The 23466-nt window shown below is 45.9% G+C and overlaps 1 protein-coding gene and 1 pseudogene across 12 annotated transcripts in view; one reads left to right on the top strand and one right to left on the bottom strand.

Moving 5' to 3' along the window:
• The window catches only part of TRERF1 (transcriptional regulating factor 1), a 211549-nt gene that overhangs the window by 105647 nt on the left and 82436 nt on the right, over positions 1–23466 (top strand). The window lies entirely within an intron of this gene.
• On the bottom strand, positions 3239–3338 carry LOC128595051 (uncharacterized; annotated as a pseudogene).

Below are 23466 nucleotides of genomic sequence, written 5' to 3' on the forward strand. Positions count from 1 at the left end.
TAAATGCCACTTGCTTCCTTCTTTTTAAATTCCTTTTCCCTTTGCCATGTCCTCCTCTCTTTCTGTCTTCTCCATGGCCTCTCTCTGAGCTTTGCTTGCCATCTCCATGATTAGAGGCCTTTCTAGACCTGAATCATTGTGTATTGACCAGAGTTCTTGGAGCAGCACATAGATGCAGGTTCTTTTTATCCTCTCTGTCTCCGGTTGGCTCCTGAAATCAACTGCAATGTGAAGACTTCTGTCACTTACAGTTAGAAATCATCTACCTTCAGGGGAAGTCAGCCCTCTGTGCTCTTTGTACACATGACGCTCAGTATGTAGGTGACCGACTAACCAGGCAGAGCAACACCTCCTGCCTGGAAGGCAGGGCAGAGGAATCGGCAGGGGCTGGGGTGGCTGTGCCACAGTCCTGACGTGGCTGAGGTCTACACCCCACCGGCCCAACCTCAGCACCTCAGCCTCCGCTGCCTCAGCTGAGCGGTAGCCCACTCGCCCACTTCCTTGCAGCCTTCTGGCTCACACTTAGCTCTTTTTTCTCAGAACTCTTATTACACATATAGTAAGTGCCGTTGAGTGAGTGACGTTGTTTTCTTCTGTGTTCTTAGTATGTCAGTCCTTGTTTGAAGACTGACTTTGTCTTATGTTCCTTTTTTCCAACCTCATAGCACCTGGCTTGTGCTGGACCCAGAGTTGGCCCTCACTTCATGTACCTCAGTGATTTAGGGGTGACAGAGATCGTGTAAGTCACTGGGTTTGTTCTCCAGGAGCACCTAAATTCAGAATGCTGTCAGCAAGGAGGAGGAGGGCCGGAGGTTGTGCCCTGAGCCAGGCCCAGGATCTTGGGTGGAATTCACTTATCCTGACTTCGTCTTTAACACTGGTGTGGGAGAGTGAGGCTTTTTATGCAAACTGGATTTTTGGTTGCAAAATGCCGCACTTTATGTATTATGTTAGCTTTATATTTTTTGGAACATTCTAATGTAGTTTGAAAACAATCACAGAAGATTAAACAATTCTGAGACTGTTCTGGAAAGGCAGTGAAATAGCTTTAGATTTTTATAGAGTTTTCCTTTTTTGGAGGAGTTCTGAAGGAGGTGCTGCTAAGTCCCAGGCCCTGTGGACCCAATTCCGTTGTTTCTCTCAGCATTTCACTCAGCGGGTCTGTGAGTGGAGATGCTGCACTGGCCCACCATCAGGAAGGTGGGTAAGCTGTCGCCAACCCCGACCTCCTGCATGAGTCTTCTGTAACCAGCTGTGTATCTCTTCTGTGTGTGTGTGTGTGTGTGTGTGTGTGTGTTCACATCTATCTATACACCTTTGCTTTCAAATGTCGCAAAAAAAAAAAAGCATTAGAAACTTACAGGAATAGTATATTGTTTTGTAAAAAATTTAGAAGGAAGTTACAATTGTCTTTGCTCCTACCTCTTAGATGTAACCACAATGAAGATTTTCATGTATATCTTTCTAGACTTTTTTCTGTGCACCCACACATGCTCAGACCTATAATAATATATATACACAGATGAGATCATGATGTGCATAATTTAGTAGCCTGGTTTCTTTTGCCTGACAATATATTATGGACGTTTCCTCCATGTCAATGTAGATGAAATCGTTCTTTCATTCAGCCAATACTTACTGAATCCCTACCATGTTTTTAGCACTGTTTTGTTGAGTGCTGGAGATACAGCATTGAACAAAAAAGGTAAGAGTCCCTGCCCTTGTGGAACCTATAGTTGGGTTGGGCAAGACATGGCTGAAACAGATAATTATGATGTATATAGGTATTTAAGTGCTGTGGGAGGAAAAATGAAACAAAGAAGGTGGGTGACATGCGTTTTACAGTTTTCATCAGGGTGTTGGGGTGAGAATGCAGCCTTTGAACATGCATCTGGTGGGGGGCTCTGACATTAGCAGCATGTCCTGCTAATGCGGCTGCTGATGTTGGTCTGTAGATGGGGCTGAAGGAGACACACCATTGAAGCCTTAGCAGCGCTGGGTGGGAACTACCCAGATCCTGTGTGGTAGAAAGTATAGCCCAAAGGGACGGAGGGAGGGGGGTGGGGCCTTGGTGTGTGTCACACTTTATGGGGGCAAGACATGATTGCAAGAGGGACTTTACCTAACAATTGCAATCAGTGTAACCTGGCTTATTGTACCCTCAATGACTCCCAACAATAAAAAAAAAAAAAAAAAAAAGAAAGTATAGCCCAAGCTTGACCCAACTCAAGTGTGGTCTTATGTTGGTCATTAACAACGATAATGGCCAGCATTTATATAACATGTTATAATTTCTAAAGCAGCTTTTTATCTATTACCCTGGCCTTGCTGCTTACTGGTTTGGGATAAATAGCCCACCTTCTCTTGGCCTCAGTTTCCTCATTTATAAAATAATAGGATTTTTGTACAGCCCAAATGAGTAAATCCAAGCAGTGTACATAGAGCAGTGCTCATAAGAGCTCAGAAAGTTCAGCTGTTAATTGCCTTTCATTTATTACTGGCACAAGTCCTGTGAGGAGGATGTTATGCTCACTTTGGAGATGAGAAAGCTGAGGCTTGAGGTATCTAAAAGTGAGACAGTGCTGTTCCGCAGCACTAGTTAACAGCTTCAGAACGGCAGTCCGTGGTGGAGCAGATCTCAGACTCTGGCCTTAAGACTCCAGGAAGTTCGGTCCGGGGAGCACCTGCCTTTGTCCTGCGGCAGGAGGGATGCCTTGGGAGACTTGACCTCCAGTGTCATTCAGTGTTATCCTAACTGCTCAAGAGGAAGGCCCGAGGTCAGAGTTGGTGGTGGTGGTGGTAGCGACAGTGGGGCAGGAAGAAGGAAGCTTCCTGGAGAATGGAGCTTCCACAGGAGAGAACTGAGGCCCACAGCTCTGCCTGGCATCCCCACTGTGGTCGATTAAGGTCGATGCATCTTCCTCTCCCTGCCTCTTGTCACTGTGGCCACCACCTTGTTAAGATCCTGTGTCAGGGCTCGGAGAAGAAGAACACAATTACTGACCTTTCTAGTTTTACCTTTCTGACTTTGAGAAACACCCCCATCCTTGTGTCTGCTATAGATTATTGAACAACAGCACCACCACCAACAAACACAAGCAAACTCCATACCTGTTACCACTGATCTCTTTCCGGAAGTTCTCCTGGCTGCAGCCTCACAGCTCACTCAATCCCAGTCGGCCCTTGTGTCCACAGGCTGTGTCCTTAGGACAACACATTTTATTATTTTTTATTTTTTTAAAATATGGAACGTTTCACAAATTTGCATGTCATCCTTGCGCAGGGGCCATGCTAATCTCTGTATCGTTCCAATTTTAGTATGTGCTGCCGAAGCAAGCACAGGGCAACGCATTTTAAATGACCTATCGGCCTGAATCGAGTTGGGGCAGTGGGGTCTATGTGAGTCAGTTCTCTCTGAGGGCAGCAGTCCCCCCCTTCCCAACCTTAGAGAGTCATGCAGCTTCAGGTATACCTTTTGTCTAGTTCTTTGAAATGGAGCGCAGAGTGCACGTCACCATGGAAACCATCACATAAATGGTGGCTACGTATAGTTAAAATAGCACTGTTAGTTTTATGGTGCAGGTGCATTATGAGTTCAAAAGGCTTTTGTGGGCTGGCCTGGGAGTCTAACCATCATTTTAAATATGGTTTCTTGTGGCTACATGCTGTCGGCATTCTAAAGAAATTGCTTTAAAGCAAATCTTTACAGCAAGTTGTTTGTAACTGGGAAATTGGCAGTCTGTAATTTATATTATGTTTTCCGACCATCTTGTGGGTTTCCCATAACCCAGAACTCCAGGTGGAGTGTAAGCTCCCAGGAAGGCTCGTGGCAGATGGATGGAGCTGAGGCTCACTGGCAGCACTTCCAGAGATGGCATCAGGGTGTCGGTGTGAGTCAGTGTGCACTGGGGTCACCACCACTCTAACAGAGTAGGGACTCCATCAGGGGAAAGGTGTCTGGTGTTGGGAGCCAGGCCTAAGTCCTGGACCCCAAGGGAGCCTTAGACAGGATGTTAGAAGGCCAGGATGACACACACCAACTTTAAACCAAGTCATGTAACAGTTGAAGAAATTGATCCTAGAAAAGGAAAGAGTTGGGAGCAATTGAATACCTGTAATTCATTATTTGAAGCACCATATCATGAGGTCTCCAAAAAGAGATTGATGAGAGACACATTACTAAAGGAAAGAGTTTAACAGCCAAAACTATTGAAGAAAGCAAGAGGTGCTGTAGGAGATAGTGAGTTCCCCATCACTAGAGGTGTGTAAGGAGAGACTGGCTAGCCACTTGTGGAGGGTACTATAAAAGGGACTTAAGCTCTGAATGGGTGATCAGACTGGATTTTGGCCATCTTTTCTAGCCTAAAGCTTCTGTAATTCTTCAGCATAGATGGAAAATAGATTACATTCCCCAGGCTTCAGGGTAATTAATAGTGGCTGCCTGGAACAGAGGAGAGGGATTTGGGGGTGGCTAAGTCTTGTCTAAGCAAATAGGAACTCCTCAATCTATTCACAGTGTCTGTCATGAGCAAAGGCTGGGGTTGCAGGAGTGGTGATTGTTCAGTGGTGACTTTTGACCTGGTCAAACAGAAGTAGGGTAACCAACCATCTCGATTTGCCCAGGGCCAAGGGTGTTCTTGGGCCATGGACTTTCAACTTTAAAGGCAAGACAATCCTAGGAAAACTAAGCAAAAGACATAATTGTTAGCAAATGTGGTGCTGGGCTTCCTTCCACTTGTGTTCATGGAATGCTATGAGCATCTTTATATCTTTGGGGCACCAGCGTGGGCCTCTGCCCTCAGTAGGAGCCCGGTAGACATGTGCAGAATAAATGAGTTGGATGTAGTGTTGTGCCCAGATCTCGAAATCCCCCACAAAGACCACCGATGCCAAGTCTGATGCAAAAGCAAAAGAGCCTTTATTGCAAGCTCGAGCTTGGGCTCCCGGGGGCTCTGCTGCAATGGATCCAAGCCAGGAGCCTTGAGCTCTCGAGCAGGGGGTTCTTACGGTCCAGGGCAGCAGGTGGGCGTGCACAGCTTGAAACAAAGGGGGCGCTTCTGGATTGGTTAGGTGAGGGTCCTTGATTAGTGGGCAGTTGTCTCATGATTTTGGGGAATTGCCTGGGCTTGTCTGGAAAGTGAAACTTACTGAGTGATAATGGCAGGGAAAGTGAAACTTAACTCCTAAGATGGCGTTGGTCTGGTTCTTTCAGTAGTTCCTGGGAAATGGTTGCAGTATCCTTGCAATTAATTAATTTGTTTAATTAATTAAAATGATTTCACTAATTATATGTACAGGAGATTGCACATTTCATTAGGCTGAGCAGATGGCTCTACTAATAATTACCAAAGCCTGGGATTGCAGGAGGGGGATGTTTGTGTATATGACTTGATATTGAAGGTTTGTATTCCATCTTTTCTGCAAATAAAGTTGAGACTCCTACCCTGTCATGTCCAAGATGGATTGAAGAGGACATTGTTAGTTTTCTTCTCTTAGTGCCAGTGAATTGCTCTTTGTGATTGGTGATCATTTTCTTCATGAAACAACTGGCAAGGAAGGGGTGTGGGCTCTGTGGCCTTGGAAGAGGGGCCCTACATCAGGTTTAGACCTGGGGCTCTGGCATCTTTCAGATGATTTGCTGATCTGCTGAACTTGTGGTACTAAGCCAGATGTCCCAGAAAAAGAATAGGCACCTCATCTCTGAAACATGCCTTCCTGGGCTGCACTGTCCAAGAATTTGTCCTGGGCCTCTTCCTTCTATCTCTTGGGGCTTAGACTCTGAGGCAGACCTATGGATATACCAGTATGAAGAGGACAGACCCACTACAGAATGAAAACCCTGAGCAGATACAGACGCAGACGACTCAGGACCTATACATAGGTGATTTAGCTGCCACAGAGCTGAATGTGTTTCTGGGTGGTGTTTTCACTGTGATAAGAATGATGACTGTTGATAATTGACCAGCACTGAGCATCTCCTCTGAGCCAAAGGCCTCTTCTGTTATTCCTAATCCCTGAAACTCCCCTTCAAGGCAGGTGTTAATTTATAGATTAGAAAACCAAGGTTTAGAGAAGTTAAGTAATATGCTTAGGGTCACACAAAGCAAAGTTCAACCCAGAGCTATAAAACCTCTTGTTTTTTCACCTCTTGCTCTGCTGGTAAATGATTTGAGGTCATGAAAATCCCACACCCAAATCAGGAAGATTGTGAGGGGAACCCACCAGGCTGGGATCTCCACTGCTCTGGGGGACTATTTTGGAGCCCAGTCAAAAATGTTGGGCCCTGAGCTCCTTAGAACTGGTAGGGGCCTTGGAGTAACTAGTTCTAATCTAAATAGTTTCCCAGCACCCATAGGCAAGTGCCAGGTACGTAAAGGTTACCCCTTAAAATCCACTCTGCTGTGGGTGTTATGGAGGAATGAGATACTGGTCAGAGAAAATTCCGGAACGAAATCATTTCAGGAGAGTTCTTTGAGAGCGTTAATTTAGTGTGATCTGATAAGAGTTTTCTTTTTTGCTCATATTTATCATTGGGGAAAGACGACCCTCTACAGCTTCGTGTATGGCGTGTGAAGAAGAAACAAAGCTAACGAAAGAATAATTAGATCACCCATGTGCTAATAAACCAGCGTTTTCAACCTTTTTAATCTCACAGCACACATGGACCTATAGTTAAACTTCCACGGCATACTTAAATTATGTTGATCAAAAAAAAAAAGGAAAATAAAGAATATACTTATTGTGCTTTGAACATCTTTGAAAATAATAAATTATCTTTAAAACGTTTGCAGCACACCCGAGATCCTCTCGCAGCTCACCAGTGTGCGGCAACACACTGGTTAACAATCACTGTGATAAACAGATATTGAACATTGAATATTCCTCTTCGGAAAATTGAGCATTGCCATTAGAAAGGGCTATTTGAACGTTCCGTGTATGGTCCTGCTGAACTCCCATCCTTCTCATAGTCTGCTGTTCTCCAAGGTAATCGTGGGGTACTTGTCCCTCCCCTAAAACTGTCACTCCATACTCTTCATGAGATAAAGCAGGAATGGGGTGGTGTGTATGAGTCACAAAAAGTTGTGAATCATTCTTGAAATGAGGGAGCCCTGAAAATATGACTAATTTCTGTAGCACGTACAGGTAAGAAATGGCTGTTTGGTTGTGACTAGCAACTGCCATGCAATTTCTAATTTTGACTTGGTTGCTGTTGTTTTGGGGATGGGACCAGACTTGGCCCTGGAGGGGGGAGGTGCAGCATGAAAGGACATGGTGCCATTTGGACGCAATCCTTGCCTGTGAGCAGTTTGCAATCTAAGAAGGCCAGGACATGTCAGTGGTTTCGGAAAACATGTCATTTGGAGCATGTATTAAGCAGTAAACTAAAAGATAGGAATCTTTAACTTATTCAAGATTAACATATATTTTCCTTAATCACTTATCTGATTAAATTCTGGAGGCCTCAGGGCCCAGCCAGGTAGTATTCCGATTATATCAGTCTACATAGGGAAGAGCAGTGAGCTAATTCACAAATTGTGTTTCTGTTTACACATCTGTTCTTAGGAGTCGCTACTTGTTCAGGGCCTTCTATTTTTGTTGCTGTGTCAGCCTGAATGAGTTGAGCTGAGTCTTGGTATCTGCTATGAAATTCAAGGTTTGTTAAATATAAATGCACTTGAGAAATATCTCTACGTACTTTTAGTAGCTCATAACAGTAATCCAAGAGTAAAGAGACAAATTAGTGATGGAATTTAAAATTTGTAGCTGTACAAGTTTCCAAATTTCCAGAACTCTGAAGAGGTTGCTGCTTGAGGACAAGCCACTGAACTTTACAACTTGATATTTCCCCAGCGTGAGGGTTGGTTTTCTCATCCTGCTATTGTATCGTGAGCTGGAGGTAGAGTATGGACAGGAAAAGAAGGCCAAAAGGAGCAAGGAGGTTGGTGCAAAAACTAATGGAAATAGTAAACAGGCAGGAGGTGAAACCAAGGAAAGGAGAGGGATCGAGGCTAAGCAAGGGCATACACATACTTTTAGCTGTAAATAACAGAAAAATGAAGGAATACTGGTCTGAGAAATACATTTGCTCATAAAACAGGAAGTTGGGATGGAGGTGGTGGTCTCTGGTGTTGACCTGCAGCTCAGCAATGCCGTCAGGGATAGGTAGGCATTTTCAGTTTTTTCCCTAATGAGTGTTCGGGCTTTTCATCCAAGGGCTTTTTGTCTTATCATTTCTGGGAGTCACCCTTAGATGCAAGGGAGGCTGGTGAAGGGATTATTTCATTTTTCCAGCCTCTGTAGAGAAAATGGGCAGAGGGCTTAGGAATGGCTGGTAGGTTGGCCAGCCAACTATCTGGCTCAGACAGTTGTGAAAAAAATATGAGGGTAAACAAATGTATGTTGAGTCATCACCACAAAAAGCAGCCGGTCCCGGGAAGTTTCTGAGTGTAGGCTGTGCCTGGAGTCCCACGTGAGAATGCTGGTATTATGGTGTGGAAGTATCTTTTTTAGGTCCCATTCCAGAAACGTGGGTTGGTTAAGATGAAGGTCTGGGTGCGAGATGGCAGGCTGGCTTCAGGGAAAGCCACTGCAAATCCAGAGGAACTCCCAGGGATGGTGCGTGAGAAGGGAAGGAGGCAGGGTGGCACCATGTGGAACCACCTGTGCCCCAGTTTCCAGCTCATAATTCTCCCATAGCAGGACTGCTGCTTTTCAGAAGTGAATAGTAGAGCACTTGTTAATTTCTTTATAAATTCCATTTTAATAAGCAGATGCATTTAATATAGGACATTGGCTTCTGGCCATAGCTCTTAAAGCCTGACACATCCTTAGCACCATTTCATTCCTGTGTGTGTGTGTGTGCGCGCGCACACGCGTGCACACCCTACTCAGGTCTGCATGGCCCAGATCACTTTCTCTTCTCATTGCCCCACAGAGTCCCAGTCTTGTTCAGAACACAGAACACTGGTTGCCACCCCCTTTCCCCCAGTTTCTTTCTTCCCTTTCTCCTTCACCTGTGCCATAGGGGACCCTTCTTTTCCCCACAGTGCCCATTGGAGGTCAGCTCTGACACATGGCTAATGCTGCTTTTGGTCATTTGGTTGCTTTGAGGTCCCACCACTTCCCCACAGCAGTGAGCCAGGTGCCTTTGATCAGAAGAATGTTAACTGGCTGATTTAAATGCAACTCCTCCCTCTCCTTCTCATCCTCTAGAGCAGGACCTCTCAGATTTACCTGTGCACACACATCGCCCAAAGATCTTGTTAAAATGCAGATTCTGATGCATTCCTAGCAAGTGCCCAAGTGGTGCTGATAATGCTGGTATGGGTAGCCAAGATCTCAGCCCTCAACCCCAGGGAGCTTTTAGTAAACACCAGTGTTTGCACCTCACTTCAGATCAATTGCATCAGTCTCTGGTCTCAGTCTTTTTGTAAAAGATCCTACAGTGATTTTAATATGCAGCTGAGGCTGAGAACCATTGGTCTGGGACTTTCCCACCTGATGGTGTCCCTCCTACTTACATCTCCCAGTTTCCCCTACTAGAAGGCTAAGCATCCTTCAAGGTTCCTCTCACAGACCACGTCCTCCACCCTCGGTGCCCACTGTCAATATCACTCCTCTCCACTGAGCTCTCAGGAGCGCCTGTCTGGTGCACACTTTGCCTCACCCTGGGTGGTCTGAGAGTGGCCGCCTCTCCCAGTAGACTCAGTGGGCCTCAAGGACAGGGACCACACCTGTTCATCTGCAAGTGGGGACTCAATAAACAGGAGTGATCTGATTGTTCCTGAGCACAGAGACAAACCACAGGAGCCTCAAACCTGCTAGAGCTAACTTGCCTGGAGTCTTCCTGAACCAGCTTTTCTAAGAGGAAAAGGCTACGTGGCAAGAGATGCTTCAAATGTTGGAGAAGGTGGAGGACATTACGGTCCTTGCCCCCCTGCCCTCAGGCTGTGCAGAGCCGGTCCAACTTCATTCAGATATGGCTCTTTTGGCCATCTGGCCATACCTTTCCTGACCAGCTGCCTTCCTGCTTGGCAGTGGGCAGTGCTTCTGTGGAGAGCACAGACAGCAGGGTCTGTCCTGGGCTTCTCAGTACTCACAGGGCCACTGGGCAGCTTAGGAGCCCACGGGCATGCCTCGTGGCCGGAGTCTCTCTGGCATCCTCCTGCGTCTCTCCTTTTTCCCAGTGCCCACTCTCTCTTACCCCAACTGCTCCCATCAGGTGCATTTGTCTTTGGCGCTCACTAGGGCCATGATCACCTTGTCCTCCACTGTACCCTAGAGCTTCACACACAGACACTGCCAGAGCCTGATAAATCTGAGCTGAATGAACCTCAGGCAGCAGCTGCTGAGACCAGCCGTGAAGCTGCACCAGGCAGTGTGCCATATTACTGGCAGAAGTGGAGTTTGACTCCAAGACTGTTGACTCCCTAGTCCCGGTCATGGCGGGTTTGCCTGAGCCATTCAAGCCACTGTTTTCTCTGCTGCTTCTCTGCCAAGTGTCGGGAGGTGACCAGCCTGACAGGATGAATCTACAGTTGCTGGCTTAGTTCTCTGTAGAGCTTATAGTGGGGAAGGAGGGATGATCTTTCCTTGGGATAAGTGATCTTTCTCAGAGATGGGAGCTGGTTTACCTGCCAGCGCATCTGCTTAGGTGAGATAAGGCAGTCTGCAGAAGATGTGCTTCCTGGCCATTGTGGGGAAATGGGCCAGGCATGAGGCTTGATGGTCAGGGATGGTGACACCCACTGGGTGTTAGTGGGGCAGCACAGAGAGGGCAGGGAAGGAGAGAGTTGGTGCTCCTTGGGTTGGCTTCTTTCTTCCTTATCAGCTTCCCTCTCGTGTGTTCTTCCCTTCATTCAGGTTTTCATTCCTCAGTCATTCATTTCACAAGTTTTTTATCGCATCTGGACTCTCTCAGTCTCTGGGGAGGTAGCCACACAAAGTAGGCTCTCTTGGGAATTAGGCCTATGCTGTCCAACATGGCAGCCATTAGCCACATGTGGCTATTTAAATTTAGATTCAATTGGCTGGGCATGATGGCTCATGCCTATAATCCTTGCACTCTGGGAGGCCTAGGCAGGTGGGTCTCCTGAGCTCTGGAGTTTGAGACCAGCCTGAACAAGAGAGAGATCCCACCCATCTCTACTAAAAATAGAAAAACTAGCCAGGCATTGTGGCAGATACCTGTAGTCCCAGCTATTCGGGAGGCTGAGCCAAGGGCATCACGTGAGCCCAAGGGATTAAGGTTGCTGTAAGCTAGGCTAATGCCAGGGCACTCGACCCAGGGCGACTGCGTGAGACTCTATCTCAAAAAAAAAAAAAGTAGGTTCAATAAAATTAAATAAAATTTAAAATTCAGTTTCTCACTCACCAACCAGATTTCACATACTGAACAATGACATGTGACTAGTGGCTACTACACTAGACAGCACAAATATAAAATATTTCCATCATCATGGAAAGTTCTATTGATCAGCACTGGCTGACAGTCTAACCAGGGATAGAAGTGTTTATTAAGCAAACAGACAAGCAAATAACGTTTAGCCATGAAAGCAATCAGAAGATGAAGTAGAGGGCCCTATGTCAGCAAATGATGGAGGTCAGATCTTGTTTCAGGGAGTCAGAGATGTCCCCAACAAAATGATGGTCAAGATAGAGTTGGACCAGGTGTTGACATGGTTGCAGGGTAGTAGAGGGGAGGGTAGAGAAACCCAGAATTAATGCGTGGAAAGCGCCTGTACTTGGTACCACTGGCATTCAATAAACAGCATGCCCTGCCCACCCCCATGTTGACTATTTAATCCAGAACTCTGTGGAAACAAAGGCCCTGGCTACCACTGGTGCACACAGATTTGAGATACATGGCTGGGTTCAGATCTACCATTTACAATTATATTATACAGGCCTAATTATACAGCCCAATCTCTGGGTTCGGATCTGCCCATTTAAACTTTTAGTGCCACAATTTCATCATCTGTAAAGTGGGCACCATAGTATGTCCATGATAGAGTTGTTTTGTGGAATTAGTAAGTTAATACACATAAAGCATGAAGGTGCCTGGCACACTGCACGTACCACTGAGTGTCAGCTGTGGTTGTTATTGCTGTTCCCCAGTGTCCCTGTCTTGTCAGCAGAGGGGACAGCCCACCTTGAGCTGCTGGTAGAATTCAAGAGTACCTGGTCCTAGCCCCATCACCTGGGAACGAGGCTTTGGGCTCTTGGCTCCCACTGCCAGGTGAGCCAAGCATTCTGGTGGCCTCTTCCCTCTCACTCTTCCCAATTCCTTTTTTTCCTCTTTACTCCCCATAGCTACCCTCAAAAATGCTTGGTGAGGCTGTGCAGAAGTCACAACACTTGCAGTCTTTTCTGTGGCCTTTGTGTTATGTGACTTAATAACAGTCCAGCCAGGTCATTCCCAATGCTAAAGTGTCTGATTCACGTCAGTGTGGATGTGAGGACTCAGAGCCGGAAAGGGCCATCTGGATTGACCCCACCATCTTGATTATGATGAAGATTAGGAGTGAGCCCAGATGGTTCATCACACTGGAGCCCCAAGTGCCCATCCTGTCCCCTATGAACCCTCGCTCAGACCCACGTGTGGGGCGTCTTGGTGCTCTGCTGTTGGCCAAAGCATCCCTCGCTCACAGCTTTGAAACATGAGAGGGAGCATGCCCCCACCCTCACCCCCACCCCATTTTGGCTCCTAGGCCTGAAGCATGTGATAGCCCTCGTCAGGGTTGGGTTTGGGGTCTAACTCCCTTTTCCTATTGGGAAGTTGGGGCCATAAGCAGAGCCATGACATGTTCCACCTAGCCTCTCCCACTGGTCCATTCCCAGCTGAGAAACAGCTATTTTCACCACAGAGAGTGACCACTCTAAGTGGACAGGCCTAGATAGAGGGTTTGCTGTATAGGTTAGTTCCCAGAGAGACTTTTTCACTAACCAAATCAAAACATCACCAATACTTACTTGCCCCATATAATTCTTTCTTATAATGAGATTTGATAAATGAGATTGGCCTGTATAATTAGGTAATATAATTGTAGAGAATATTAGAGTTGGGACTTTGCTTGCTTTAAGACCTTGACAGCAGGTAGTAATGGTGGAAGTTGTTGAGGAGCCTGAGGGGCAGCTGTTCTGGCAGGAGGAGTGAGTCGGGGGTGCTGCAGGCAAATCTCCTGGGGTCCCTGGCCTGAGTTTGCCATAACTCCCCACAACTCAGCTAACTTCAAATCACTGGGCTCTGCTTGCCCTCCCAAAATTTTCTTGGTTTTATTTTTAGTTTTCCATATTTAGCCCACCAGGGGTTCCCGGGTTATGTATAAAACACACACATATATATCTGTGTGTGTATATATACATATACACGTACATGTACGTATATAGACATACATACACATACATAGTGTGTGTGTGTCTGTGTGTGTGTGTGTAGGCGTTTTTTGGTTTTGTTTTGTTTTTTAGCAGCCCAGCTGAAAGCTCACCTAGAGTGCCAGTCTAAGAGAAAAAAATAACTTTTCTGCATCCTCAAAATTTTCTATTTCTTCGTGACCAGGAGGTGGTCAATGTGGCCGTTGGGATTCGTCACTGCCCTTGGCCTCGGCATCTTTGTATCCGTTGGTGGGTGTCTGTGGGGCAATTTCCTCTTCAAGTTAAGTAAGCTCTGGAGGGGCCCACGTGGCCCTTGGAAACTCCTATATTTTCCTCCCATGGAGGCTGAAGTTAGTAATCAGCCCCCCTTTGGATCTTGTGGCTTTTTCCCCACCTCTTCTGCCAGTTGGAATGAGGGCCATCCTTTTACCTAGTGGTGGAGGGAACCCTGCGTCCTTGTTCAGAAACACAAGGTTAGTTCTTCTCGGGCCAAGAAGAACCCTTTTTCGGAGCTGCCCTCAGTTGCAGAGCAACTGCTGCCTCTGATGTGACTGCAGGGTTGTATCGGGACAGTGAGTGGCCACAGAGAAGGGTCCAGCGGGTCAGGTGTCTGAGAGAACAACATTGCAGACCTTGTGGAAAACAGGGAAACGTCCCGTTGGGCGTCCAATTTACCTCGCCTGAAGAGGGTTGCAACTTGCTCATGCAAGTAAGCTCTTAAATGTTAACAGCAGTTTTGGGCTCCCTAAAACACTGCTTAAACCTAGCTCCCTCGTTTATTTGAAAAGTAGAAAGGAGATGTGTGAATTGAGCTTCTGAAAATTGAGATTTAGTTTCATTTACTGATGATTTTAATCAGGAACCATCTCAGTTAACCCCAACCAACTGAGGATTCATCTGTACTAAAGAATAAGACTTTAACCAACAAGTATGTATTTCTGAGGAGGGTGAATGGGATGCTGGTGCATTCTGCTAACTCACCTCAACTTTACTATGAACCTCCAGCTCCATCACTTAGTAGGACCTCTTTAGAGGTAAAGATTGGTTCTTTCACACTCCAGAATTCCCTGGAATATTAGGGGTGTTCTCTGTATATATTTGTTGGAAAAATGATAGTAAGACAGGCCATAAGAATGGGCCAGCTTCCTCTCCTCGCCCCTGGGCTCAGAAGAAGAAGGGCATGGCATTTCTGAGCCAGTCGCTCCATAGAAGACCCTCATCGTATGCAACTAGAAACATTTTCCTTTCTTGACCTAGATCTTAATGGCTAGAACACAGCCTTCTGGAAATCTTAGAAGGAATAAAATACTATGCCAGGAAAATAAATATTAACTGTCCTGAAGAAGCCTGTGGAATACATGTTCCTTAGGCAGGCCCTAAGCAACTGTGGGAGCCTTAATTTTTTTTTTTTTTTTTTGGAGACAGAGTCTCATTATGCCGCCCTTGGTAGAGTGCCATGGCACCACAGCTTACAGTAACCTCAAACTCTAGGGCTTAAGCAATTCTCTTGCCTCAGCCTCCCAAGTAGCTGGGACTACAGGCACCTGCCACAATGCTTGACTATTTTTTTATTGTAGTTGTCATTGTTTTTTTTTTTTTTTTTGTAGTTGTCATTGTTGTTTAGCAATCCTGGGCCAGATTCGAACCTGCCAGCCCTGGTGCACATGGCCGGCGCCCTAACCACTGAGATATGGGCACTGAGCCTGTGGGAGCCTTTTGAGCACACTTAGAGAGGTGAGGGTTATAGTGATGGGGAAGGAGGTCTTCAAAAAGGAACTAGAGTTATCTCCTTGTCTTTAGAGCAGGCCAACCTGCCTGTCAGGGAGTCAACACTGTTGCCTGCCTAAAAGGCTGAGAAGGATGCTCTGCTCCCCAGCCCCACCCACGTGAAGCTTCTCTTTCAGAATCGCCTGCAGCCCCGGTAGGTGCATGAGATGACTTTGCCACCAGCTTTATCTCCGGGAGAGCCTTGACCATCCAAGGGACCCCTGTAATGAATAGTCTGTTTTCCGAGCCACTGTTCTCTCTCTGTAGAAATCTAAGCAAAAGTTGGATTGGGCGCTGCTTCCTTGAGCTTGATCCACATGCTGCAGTCCCCTGTGCCCCGCACAGAGCCTCTTCTCTGCAAGGATGTCATGCCTGGTTTAGAATGTTTCCGGACTTCTCAGGAAAAAAATGGCTAGTGGCATGTACTTTACTTTCCTGGAAACAAACTCCCCATTCCCACCCTTTGGCAGAGCTCAAGGGAAGTGGGAGACTGAAGGTAGAGAGACCAGCGTGGTGGCCCATGTGTGTGCACGTGCCCCTGGCAGCACCGCTGGTCCAGCTTTACCTGTGGCTCGGTGGCTCCCACTGTCAGGGCTAGAAGCAGTAGCACCAGCCCAGCCCAGTAGCTCAGTGGGGGTGCCCTCCCCTGGCTGCCCTGTCCTGGCTTCCTTCCCCTGCTCAGGGATCCACAGCTCCCAGGAGTCCTGTGTTTGCTGCATCTGTCTTTGACTCCTTTGACGTAGTCGTTAACGCAGCTAGGGTGTTCCTTGGGTTGATCCACAGGGAACTTGTCCCAGTCTCCTGCCTGCAAGGTGCATGTGGGATGGGGAGTGGATGAAAGAGTCTGTGCCCGTCAGTCTGCTGTGTTCTGACTTTCAGTTCCTCAGCCGTGTCTCACTCCCCACCCTTCACGCTCCTGCGTCCTGGCTGCTTCTCCCGCTCTCTGGAGTTCGCAGCTCAGTCCCAGTCTCCTTGTCCTGCTGCCTCAGTTCCAGGCCCCGTCTATTGTTGTCTCCCTTTAGTTTGTTGCTAATTGCCTCTTTCCTATAAACCATCATTTTAGTGGAATCTTAGCAGAAGGAGATAAACACATACTTTCAGTCTGCCATCTCTGAATGGGAGGCCTACAGTGCGCCTTGGGATCGCTCCGTAGTGTTCCATTCTGTTGGTGCCGTCTGTTCACCCAGGCTCCGACTTTGCACATCCAGATTGTTCTGCCCTATAGCTTCCCCACTAACAACAGTGTTTGCGCGAGCATCCTTGCAGCTGAATCTTTAGGCTTATTCATGATGATTTCCTATGGGCAAATTCCTGTAAGAATTTCTGGGTCAAATGATACACAAAACTTTCCAATGTTTCCTGTACATACTGCTAAATTTCTCTTCATAAATATGATACTAACTTATATTAGTAATCTAATTGCTTAACTAGCTGTTGCACCACTTCTCTGCATCCTTGCTAATACTGGGTACCTTTGAGCATGAGTTCGTTTGTTATAATGTGAACATTTTGCAGAATCGATTCATTGAAGTTTTGATAAATATTTGCCAATTTACCAGTTTCTTTCCCATCATAAGTGTGTGAGCACGTGTGTTCCCGCCACATTCTCACCAACACTGCAGTAGGATTTTAAAATCTTTCCCACTTTGATATGTTATTTTTTTTTTATTTTTTTATTAAATCATAGCTGTGTACATGAATGCGATCATGGGGCACGATACACTGGTTTCATAGACCGTTTGACACATTTTCATCACACTGGTTAACATAGCCTTCCTGACATTTTCTTAGTTATTGTGTTGAGACATTTACATTCTACATTTACTAAGTTTCACATGTACCCTTGTAAGATGCACTGCAGGTGTAATCCCACCAATCACCCCCCCTCCACCCACCTGTCCCCTCCCTCCCCTCCCTCTCCCCCTTCCCCTTATTCTTAGGTTGTAACTGGGTTATAGCTTTCATGTGAAAGCCATGAATTAGTTTCATAGTAGGGCTGAGTACATTGGGTACTTTTTCTTCCCTTCTTGAGATACTTGACTAAGAAGAAGATGTGCTATGTTATTTTAATCTGCATTTTATTCGTTCTCCTGAGCTTGACCGTTTTTCACGTGTCTGTACCATACGTGTATCTTCTTTTGTGAATTGCCTGTAACCCATTTTTCTCTTGTGTGTTTATCATTTTCCTATTGATTTTAAAGTTTTCTTTATACATTAAGGATATTAATATGTATATAAAATTATTTTTCCCTTTTGTTGATATTTGTTTTAGTTTTTATTTGCCCTTTTTGTTTGTTTACATGTAGAATGAGTAAGTTTTTAGTAGTCAAATTCATCAGTCCTTTGCCTTGTGGTGTGTTGCCAGAGTACCTGAACCCGGGGCTTCCAGAGTTTCCTTTACTTCTTTATTTGCTGGGCCTGAAGGATGGACTGACTGCAAATGTGTATGTGACCGAGTTCCAGGTTGTGGTCCAGTTCCTTCAGGAGATAGTAGACAGTTCTTCTGAGGGTGCTTAGCCGTGGTGGGCGGGAGTTTGGTCCTAAGGAAGAGAAAGTCCCTGCCTGGGACTCTACGTTCGTGACCTGGGTGCTACTGGCCAGAGTATCCCAGGGCCAGCCTTGCATTGGGGTAATCCAGCAGCAGAGGGTGACTGTCACAAGGGGTGTAGACGTGATGTGGATGAGCATGGCTCTTGGTCTCAGTAAGCCACCCCCTCCCCAACCTCAAGGGGCAGTGTTGGCCACTAAGGCCACACTGGTGGTCAAGAGAAGGGGCCGTTCCTGGTCAAGTTCATTTTGACTGCACCTACGAGAGAGTGAGAAGGGGCTTTTAAAGGCCTACTTGACTTGATTCTCGTCTGGCTTTCTGTGGTAACAGACTAGAATAGCCTCAAATGACACAGAACACTGTTGCCTCAGTAGTGTCCTCGCCTTCCCATTTGTCATTCTCCCCGTGTTTGCTACGTAGACTTGCCTCCTTCCTTCCTATTTACCAGATTGGCTTCTTGGTAAGACCTGGTCGAGGAGGAGGCTGGCTGGGGGTGGATGTGGTAAGTTGCTCTTAGCTGCTGTTGCCAAGTATAAGCTGGGGATTTCCGGGACCAGGGTGACTTGGAGCCTCCCTTTCCCCAGCCAGTAGCCTAGAAAGTAAAATGAGTTAGAAATGTGTGAACAGGACACGCATTGAAAACTTTGGGCAAAGCAGATTCTTCAGCCCTATGTGAGATACTCCAACCAAACCCTCAGAGTGGTCCTTTAAGACTTTGCCTTAGAATGCGGTTGCTGTTCAGATGGATAATTCCACTTTTCCTCCTAAAAATGAAGCACAGAAATCGGGACATAAATATCATAATAAAGTGGCTCGTGATAATTACAGAACTGTCACTTCCCCCCTCAGGCACACCAAGTTTACTCCTGTCTGTCTCCAAGCCTTGCCCTTGCTGTGCTCTCTGCCTGCGCGGCTCTCCCCCAGGTCCATCAGGGCTGACTTCTTTTCTTCACTTCGGTTTTGCTTCTATGCTGCTTCCTCAGAAAGGCCTTTCCCAATGCTGATCTCTTTCCTATTACATTATTTTATTAGCAGTTACAGACTCAACAATAATACTGGTAGCTAATAGTAAAGAGTACCAACTATGTGCCAGGCACTGCTGTAAAAGCTACCTGTACGAATGCATTTGATCCTCACATTAGCCTTATAAAGAGAAGAAAATACTGTTATTCCGCAGGTAAAGAAACCAACTACTTATGGATTAGGCTCCGCCAGAATCTAGGAATACAAAGATGACTCCATCATTGGAGACCAGCATTCCAAGGCCAGGTTGGATCAGTGCTTCCTCTCTGAGACCCTGGGTAGGTTGCTTACACAGACGTCTGTGCTTTAATATTCCCATCTGTAAAAGGGAAATAAAGGCACCTGCCCCGGCTATTCTTATGGGTTGGTTCTTATGAGATATGTTGGTGAAACCACTCTGGGACATGCAGAGTGGGGTATAGATACAGGTTGTCGCTGGGCTTCCTTACTGTGCAACCAAGAGACAACAAGCATATTCTCTCTTCTTACCTGGATGAAGGGAAGACAGAGAATTAGCCACCACTTAGCTATGTAGTGTTAAGTTTACCAGATTCCACCCCCTACCCTTACTTCTAGGCATTTTATAGCATCAAGGGATTCTAAAAATGGCTCAAGGATTTTAGCTAGAATCTCAAAATCATGTCTTAGTCTGCAGATGTAAGAGATACTGCACGTCTGTAACTGGCTAGTAGGACTGTCACAGTCCCATATGATTCGAAGTGGTGGGTTCTGTTGTTTGCAAGAGGTGACCACCCAATAGTCCCTCACCTACTGATGGCACATTTTGTTTTGTTTTGTTTTTTGAGACAGCGTCACTATGCTGCCCTCAGTAGAGTGCTGTGGGATCACAGCTCACAACAACCTCAAACTCTTGGGCTTAGTGATTGTCTTGCCTCAGCCTCCCAAGTAGTTGGGACTATAGGCACTTGCCACAATGCCTGGCTATTTTGTTGTTGTTGTTGTTGTATTTATCATTGTTGTTTGGCAGGCCCAGGCTGGGTTTGAACCCACTAGCCCTGGTGTACGTGGCTGGTGCCCTGGCTGCTGAGCTATAAGCGCCAAGCCATTAAGTAAAGCAAGCTGCAGTTTCTGGCCCTGTCCTCCTAGGTAGGATGTAAGGGGAGTCTTTGGTCTCCAGTTCTTGCCCTGGGCCCCACCCACCTTTCTATCATTCACGGTTTATTTCCCGTGTCTAATTTGTTGCACGATCTGTTAATAACCAAACATGCCCTCACAAGCTGGAGAATATTTGCAGAGTGATAAAGCAATTATATTATAATCTCCCACTTCCCAAGAGAGACAGGCATCAAACCTGCACCCTCTGGGAAGCATCCAGGCTTTAGATCCTGCTGATTCTGCTATTTCATTAGATTCATTTGCATTGCTACCACCCTAAGACACCATCATCTCTTCCATTCATTCAGCTAGCCAGTTGTCCAGCCAGGTTAGTACTTAATTTTGAACATGAATTATGGACTAGACCTTGGGCTCGGACATGAGTATACAAAGATAATCAAATCTCCCACCACATGTCCCCACCTCTCTCTGTTGGGTCATCACATGCCAAGCATATCCCACCCATGTTGTGTCCTTAACTGCCTCGGACACGTCACTTCAGAAAACCTTGGCAACATCTGTTCTGAAATGAAGTTTGGGCTCTTGGACATTTGGATTCCCCCTGTTACACTGCCCCAGCCGGGCAAACAGCCCATTTCTCATTCCACCTGTGACCAGGCAGACCTATTCACTGTTCGCAAACATGTCTCACTGGCTGCCTTCTCCTGTCTAATTCAGCCTTCAGGGCCAACCACGACTCCCCTGGTGTGGGATATGGGGGCAGGTGTGATGCGCTTTTCAGTGGGAGCTCATTGTCCCACACTGCCTCCTTATCTTTCTCTGACAGTCTGTCTCCCCCTCCACCCTTTGTCAAGTTGATCAGAGTCTCCCTTATCTCTTCTGTGACGGAATGCAGGGCCAGCCTATGGAAATCATCCTTCTATATTTACTAATGAAAATTGAGGCAAATTGTGCTCCCTGGTAGTCCCTTAGCTCTTCTGCTGAACTAGGGAAGGTCAGAATTACCACTCTAGGACAAGTATGTGCTTTGTCTAATCTGTTTTTCACTCTCAGGTAGGTAATGGAGAGAGTTGGGTAATGGAGAGTGTGAGAGTATGTCCTGGCTACTTCCCATTTGCCCTTCCTCCCAGTTCCATTCTCTGCTCTGCTGCAGCCTGAGAAGCTGGCACCCATGGATTGTCAGCTTGGCTCCTTTGCCTACCTTCTAGATGTAGTTGGGGTGGCCAATAGGAGGCCACAGCAGAAGATCCAAAAACAGGAGGAGAGATGTTTGGAGCAGTAATCCCCTTGCTCCCTCTCTGCTTCACCTAATTCCTGACAATGACTTTCACAGCCGCAGACTTTCAGACAGTCCTCCAGACTCTTCAGGCTCCAGTAACAACACCGCTCCCTGTCCTTGCCCTTCAGACTTGGGGGTAGTAGTGGCTTTCTGCTGGAGTTAGTCTCTGGGTGCTGCACTATGTTATTGTTGGTTGCCTTAACCCTCCCCACACCTCTGTAACTGGTCCATTCATTAAATTATTTTCATTTAAACTCCATTGAGTGTTATCTGTAGTAAGTACTTTACTGGAATTCAACGGTGCAGGTTTAGTTATTTTTCCTAAAAGGCAACCCCATGAACCGATCTGTTATTTTCTTGAAATGGGTGTTTTGGATTTGGGGTGGGATGGGGGAAATTCAGAAGAATTTGTAATAAAAAATAATAGTTTTCTGGTCCCTTTCCTTCTTAACTCTCTCCTTTGAGGTAACTACCTTTAACACTCAATTATTTTCTTGTCATTTGCCTCCATATTTCAAATAATGTGCTTTAATTTTACTTTTATTTTAGAAATTATCTGCTGACTTCCTGTTATGACAGATTACAATTTAACTCACTTATACCCCCCCATCCTCCCCTCCCCACATCCTCACAACATAGTTATATCTTTATTTATAGTTCTTCTATTCGGTTATGTTTACAAGTAAGAATCCTACTATCGTATTTTTTGTTTCTTACCAGTATAACCTCTTGAGTCGCTGTTCAGTAAGATGATAATATTAGCTTGCCTTCCACTTTCCAACATCTGTCATCTCTGCTTTTACTTTTATATTGTTAATATTGATAGCATCTGCATTTTTATTTTGTAATTGCCTTTTCATCTTCTATACGTTATCTACAGGTTGATTTTAAAGGCTGAAGAAACAGCACATAGGGTTTATGTTATTGTGAATGTATTGACAAAAATTCGCACATTAACAGTTCATCCTCAGACATATTTGATTTGCCTAGTGATTTTTTTAAAGATTTTTCAGCCAATATGTAAAAATTGATAGTTTCCATAAGAGATTTAGACAAGAGTTTGGGGTTTTGTTTCATAAATCAGAAGTTCTAGCATATACGGTCTGACTTCCCACATGTATGTATGGGTGTGTATGTTATATATACATATATCTGTACATAGATATGCATATGTAGTATAGTAATACTGCTGGAGGCTGCCCTAGAACGGGCATGCCTGCTCTAATTTGCCGCCATCCCTACCACTTACACGCGTGTGCAGGCGCTCTAATACCCAACCTGCTTGTTTGTTTACTTACTTACCTGACCCTGAAGTCATTTAAGTGTGTCACTCTGATGCCTGATTTATTATTTTATGGTTTTTTATGTTCCCAAGAGTTTCTTTTTTTTTTCTTCAGGGACAGAGTCGCACTTTTATCACCCTGGGTAGAGTGCCGTGACGTCACAGCTCACAGCAACCTCCAACTCCTGGGCTTAGGCGATTCTCTTGCCTCAGCCTTCCAAGTAGCTGGGACTACAGGCGCCCACCACACGCCCTTCTATTTTTTTGTTGCAGTTTGGCTGGGGCTTGAACCTGCCACCTTCAGTATATGGAGCCGGTGCCCTATCCACTGAGCCACAGGCGCCGCCCGTTCCCAAGAGTTTCTAATTGCCTTTTTCTAAAAAAGCACTTGCTGTTATCATACTCACACTCTCTAACCAGTTGGGTATTTTGTATATTCCCTTTCTCCCAAGTGCTCTGTTCTCAAATTTGACCTGGTTGCTCTCTAGCCTGCTATAGGAACTGTCCTCCGAGGTTCCCTATTCTAATTTACTAGCTTGGCTCTGCTGCTTCCTGGACCTTGTATTTTTTTAGGGGGTGGGGGGGTGGGCTGTCCATTCAGTTTCCCCAGGAAAGAAAATTCCATAGTTTTGCTTGGGAGAGTAGATACTTGGTTGCCTCATGAGATGCTTGTGGAGGGCTCTACTCTTCTGACTTCATATTTCGTAAAAATTCCCCCGTTTCAGCCCTCATGATTTCTACCCGTCCATGCCCCTTCAGGCACGGCTGTTCCAATAAAGCTGAGTCGTGAGCCTTTTGGCTATTCTGCGGGGCTGATGGACTCCCATGATATGTGAGCCTGCTTCATGCTCAGGCTTCTTGTGCCTGCACCATCTGTTTCTAATATTCCATGTTTTGTCTGTTTTTCACAAAGTTCTCTCCATCTCTGTCATAGGTAGCCCTCCCTTGTCCCCTTTGTTGTTTGAAATTACACCTTAAAAAAAAATTCTTGCACCTTCACCGTGGTAGCAATAGGGTATAAACGTATGCAGTTTATTGGTTATCCATCTTTATTTATTTATTTAGAAACAGAGTCTCACTCTGTCACTCTGGGCGGCATCATCATAGCTCACAGCA

The sequence above is a fragment of the Nycticebus coucang genome, chromosome 9 (assembly GCF_027406575.1).
Source record: "Nycticebus coucang isolate mNycCou1 chromosome 9, mNycCou1.pri, whole genome shotgun sequence".
Classification (NCBI taxonomy): Eukaryota; Metazoa; Chordata; class Mammalia; order Primates; family Lorisidae; genus Nycticebus; species Nycticebus coucang.